We start from the raw sequence: 4,970 nt of genomic DNA on the forward strand, positions 1-4,970 counted from the left end.
AGACGGGGAGGGGGTAGACGGGGAGGGAGGGAGGGGGTAGACGGGGAGGGAGGGAGGGAGGGGGTAGACGGGGAGGGAGGGAGGGAGGGGGTAGACGGGGAGGGAGGGAGGGAGGGGGTAGACGGGGAGGGAGGGAGGGAGGGGGTAGACGGGGAGGGAGGGAGGGAGGGGGTAGACGGGGAGGGAGGGAGGGAGGGGGTAGACGGGGAGGGAGGGAGGGAGGGGGTAGACGGGGAGGGAGGGAGGGAGGGGGTAGACGGGGAGGGAGGGAGGGAGGGGGTAGACGGGGAGGGAGGGAGGGAGGGGGTAGACGGGGAGGGAGGGAGGGAGGGGGTAGACGGGGAGGGAGGGAGGGAGGGGGTAGACGGGGAGGGAGGGAGGGAGGGGGTAGACGGGGAGGGAGGGAGGGAGGGGGTAGACGGGGAGGGAGGGAGGGAGGGGGTAGACGGGGAGGGAGGGAGGGAGGGGGTAGACGGGGAGGGAGGGAGGGAGGGGGTAGACGGGGAGGGAGGGAGGGAGGGGGTAGACGGGGAGGGAGGGAGGGAGGGGGTAGACGGGGAGGGAGGGAGGGAGGGGGTAGACGGGGAGGGAGGGAGGGAGGGGGTAGACGGGGAGGGAGGGGGTAGACGGGGAGGGAGGGAGGGAGGGGGTAGACGGGGAGGGGGTAGACGGGGAGGGAGGGAGGGAGGGGGTAGACGGGGAGGGTGGGAGGGAGGGGTAGACGGGGAGGGTGGGAGGGAGGGGTAGACGTAGGGGGTAGACGGGGAGGGAGGGAGGGGGTAGACGGGGAGGGAGGGAGGGGGTAGACGGGGAGGGAGGGAGGGGGTAGACGGGGAGGGAGGGAGGGGGTAGACGGGGAGGGAGGGAGGGGGTAGACGGGGAGGGAGGGAGGGGGTAGACGGGGAGGGAGGGAGGGGGTAGACGGGGAGGGAGGGAGGGGGTAGACGGGGGGGAGGGAGGGAGGGGGTAGACGGGGGGGAGGGAGGGAGGGGGTAGACGGGGGGGAGGGAGGGAGGGGGTAGACGGGGGGGAGGGAGGGAGGGGGTAGACGGGGGGGAGGGAGGGAGGGGGTAGACGGGGGGGAGGGAGGGAGGGGGTAGACGGGGGGGAGGGAGGGAGGGGGTAGACGGGGGGGAGGGAGGGAGGGGGTAGACGGGGGGGAGGGAGGGAGGGGGTAGACGGGGAGGGAGGGGGGAGGGAGGGAGGGGGTAGACGGGGAGGGAGGGGGTAGACGGGGAGGGAGGGAGGGAGGGGGTAGACGGGGGGGGAGGGAGGGAGGGGGTAGACGGGGGGGAGGGAGGGAGGGGGTAGACGGGGAGGGAGGGGGTAGACGGGGAGGGGGAGGGAGGGGGTAGACGGGGAGGGGGGGAGGGAGGGGGTAGACGGGGAGGGGGGGAGGGAGGGGGTAGACGGGGAGGGAGGGAGGGGGTAGACGGGGAGGGAGGGGGTAGACGGGGAGGGAGGGAGGGGGTAGACGGGGAGGGAGGGAGGGGGTAGACGGGGGGGAGGGAGGGAGGGGGTAGACGGGGGGGAGGGAGGGAGGGGGTAGACGGGGGGGAGGGAGGGAGGGGGTAGACGGGGGGAGGGAGGGAGGGGGTAGACGGGGGGGAGGGAGGGAGGGGGTAGACGGGGAGGGAGGGGGGAGGGAGGGAGGGGGTAGACGGGGAGGGAGGGGGTAGACGGGGAGGGAGGGAGGGAGGGGGTAGACGGGGGGGGAGGGAGGGAGGGGGTAGACGGGGGGGAGGGAGGGAGGGGGTAGACGGGGAGGGAGGGGGTAGACGGGGAGGGGGAGGGAGGGGGTAGACGGGGAGGGGGGGAGGGAGGGGGTAGACGGGGAGGGGGGGAGGGAGGGGGTAGACGGGGAGGGAGGGAGGGGGTAGACGGGGAGGGAGGGGGTAGACGGGGAGGGAGGGAGGGGGTAGACGGGGAGGGAGGGAGGGGGTAGACGGGGAGGGAGTGGGGGAGGGGGTAGACGGGGAGGGAGGGAGGGGGTAGACGGGGAGGGAGGGAGGGGGTAGACGGGGAGGGAGGGGGTAGACGGGGAGGGAGGGAGGGGGTAGACGGGGAGGGAGGGAGGGGGTAGACGGGGAGGGAGGGAGGGGGTAGACGGGGAGGGAGGGAGGGGGTAGACGGGGAGGGAGGGAGGGGGTAGACGGGGAGGGAGGGAGGGGGTAGACGGGGAGGGAGGGAGGGGGTAGACGGGGAGGGAGGGAGGGGGTAGACGGGGAGGGAGGGAGGGGGTAGACGGGGAGGGAGGGAGGGGGTAGACGGGGAGGGAGGGAGGGGGTAGACGGGGAGGGAGGGAGGGGGTAGACGGGGAGGGAGGGAGGGGGTAGACGGGGAGGGAGGGAGGGGGTAGACGGGGAGGGAGGGAGGGGGTAGACGGGGAGGGAGGGAGGGGGTAGACGGGGAGGGAGGGAGGGGGTAGACGGGGAGGGAGGGAGGGGGTAGACGGGGAGGGAGGGAGGGGGTAGACGGGGAGGGAGGGAGGGGGTAGACGGGGAGGGAGGGAGGGGGTAGACGGGGAGGGAGGGAGGGGGTAGACGGGGAGGGAGGGAGGGGGTAGACGGGGAGGGAGGGAGGGGGTAGACGGGGAGGGAGGGAGGGGGTAGACGGGGAGGGAGGGAGGGGGTAGACGGGGAGGGAGGGAGGGGGTAGACGGGGAGGGAGGGAGGGGGTAGACGGGGAGGGAGGGAGGGGGTAGACGGGGAGGGAGGGAGGGGGTAGACGGGGAGGGAGGGAGGGGGTAGACGGGGAGGGAGGGAGGGGGTAGACGGGGAGGGAGGGAGGGGGTAGACGGGGAGGGAGGGGGTAGACGGGGAGGGAGGGGGTAGACGGGGAGGGAGGGGGTAGACGGGGAGGGAGGGGGTAGACGGGGAGGGAGGGGGTAGACGGGGAGGGAGGGGGTAGACGGGGAGGGAGGGGGTAGACGGGGAGGGAGGGGGTAGACGGGGAGGGAGGGGGTAGACGGGGAGGGAGGGGGTAGACGGGGAGGGAGGGGGTAGACGGGGAGGGAGGGGGTAGACGGGGAGGGAGGGGGTAGACGGGGAGGGAGGGGGTAGACGGGGAGGGAGGGGGTAGACGGGGAGGGAGGGGGTAGACGGGGAGGGAGGGGGTAGACGGGGGGGAGAGGGAGGGAGGGGGTAGACGGGGGGGGAGGGAGGGAGGGGGTAGACGGGGGGGGAGGGAGGGAGGGGGTAGACGGGGGGGAGGGAGGGAGGGGGTAGACGGGGGGAGGGAGGGAGGGGGTAGACGGGGGGGAGGGAGGGAGGGGGTAGACGGGGGGGAGGGAGGGAGGGGGTAGACGGGGGGGAGGGAGGGAGGGGGTAGACGGGGGGGAGGGAGGGAGGGGGTAGACGGGGGGGAGGGAGGGAGGGGGTAGACGGGGGGGAGGGAGGGAGGGGGTAGACGGGGGGGAGGGAGGGAGGGGGTAGACGGGGGGGAGGGAGGGAGGGGGTAGACGGGGGGAGGGAGGGAGGGGGTAGACGGGGAGGGAGGGAGGGGGTAGACGGGGAGGGAGGGAGGGGGTAGACGGGGAGGGAGGGAGGGGGTAGACGGGGAGGGAGGGAGGGGTTAGACGGGGAGGGAGGGAGGGGGTAGACGGGGAGGGAGGGAGGGGGTAGACGGGGAGGGAGGGAGGGGGCAGACGGGGAGGGAGGGAGGGGGCAGACGGGGAGGGAGGGAGGGGGCAGACGGGGAGGGAGGGAGGGGGTAGACGGGGAGGGAGGGAGGGGGTAGACGGGGAGGGAGGGAGGGAGGGGGTAGACGGGGAGGGAGGGAGGGAGGGGGTAGACGGGGAGGGAGGGGGTAGACGGGGAGGGAGGGAGGGAGGGGGTAGACGGGGAGGGTGGGAGGGAGGGGTAGACGTAGGGGGTAGACGGGGAGGGAGGGAGGGGGTAGACGGGGAGGGAGGGAGGGGGTAGACGGGGAGGGAGGGAGGGGGTAGACGGGGAGGGAGGGAGGGGGTAGACGGGGAGGGAGGGAGGGGGTAGACGGGGAGGGAGGGAGGGGGTAGACGGGGAGGGAGGGAGGGGGTAGACGGGGAGGGAGGGAGGGGGTAGACGGGGAGGGAGGGAGGGGGTAGACGGGGAGGGAGGGAGGGGGTAGACGGGGAGGGAGGGAGGGGGTAGACGGGGAGGGAGGGAGGGGGTAGACGGGGAGGGAGGGAGGGGGCAGACGGGGAGGGAGGGAGGGGGCAGACGGGGAGGGAGGGAGGGGGCAGACGGGGAGGGAGGGAGGGGGCAGACGGGGAGGGAGGGAGGGGGCAGACGGGGAGGGAGGGGGCAGACGGGGAGGGAGGGAGGGGGCAGACGGGGAGGGAGGGAGGGGGCAGACGGGGAGGGAGGGAGGGGGTAGACGGGGAGGGAGGGAGGGAGGGGGTAGACGGGGAGGGAGGGGGTAGACGGGGAGGGAGGGGGTAGACGGGGAGGGAGGGAGGGGGTAGACTGGGGGGGGAGGGAGGGGGTAGACTGGGGAGGGAGGGAGGGGGGAGGCGGGGAGGGAGGGAGGGGGGAGGCGGGGAGGGAGGGAGGGGGGAGGGGGGAGGCGGGGAGGGAGGGAGGCGGGGAGGGAGGGGGGCGGAGGGAGGGGGGAGGCGGGGAGGGAGGGAGGGAGGGGGTAGACGGGGGGAGGGAGGGAGGGGGTAGACGGGGGTTGGTAGACGGGGGGGGAGGGAGGGAGGGGGTAGACGGGGGGGTTGGTAGACGGGGGGGGGGAGGGGGGGAGGGGGTAGACGGGGGGGGAGGGAGGGAGGGGGTAGACGGGGGGGGGGAGGGAGGGAGGGGGTAGACGGGGGGAGGGAGGGAGGGGGTAGACGGGGGGAGGGAGGGAGGGGGTAGACGGGGAGGGAGGGGGTAGACGGGGGGAGGGAGGGAGGGGGTAGACGGGGAGGGAGGGGGTAGACGGGGAGGGAGGGAGGGGGTAGACGGGGAGGGAGGGAGGGGGTAGACGGGGAGGGAGGGGGTAGACGG

Source organism: Scyliorhinus torazame, chromosome 25 (genome assembly GCF_047496885.1).
Source record: "Scyliorhinus torazame isolate Kashiwa2021f chromosome 25, sScyTor2.1, whole genome shotgun sequence".
NCBI classification, from domain to species: domain Eukaryota; kingdom Metazoa; phylum Chordata; class Chondrichthyes; order Carcharhiniformes; family Scyliorhinidae; genus Scyliorhinus; species Scyliorhinus torazame.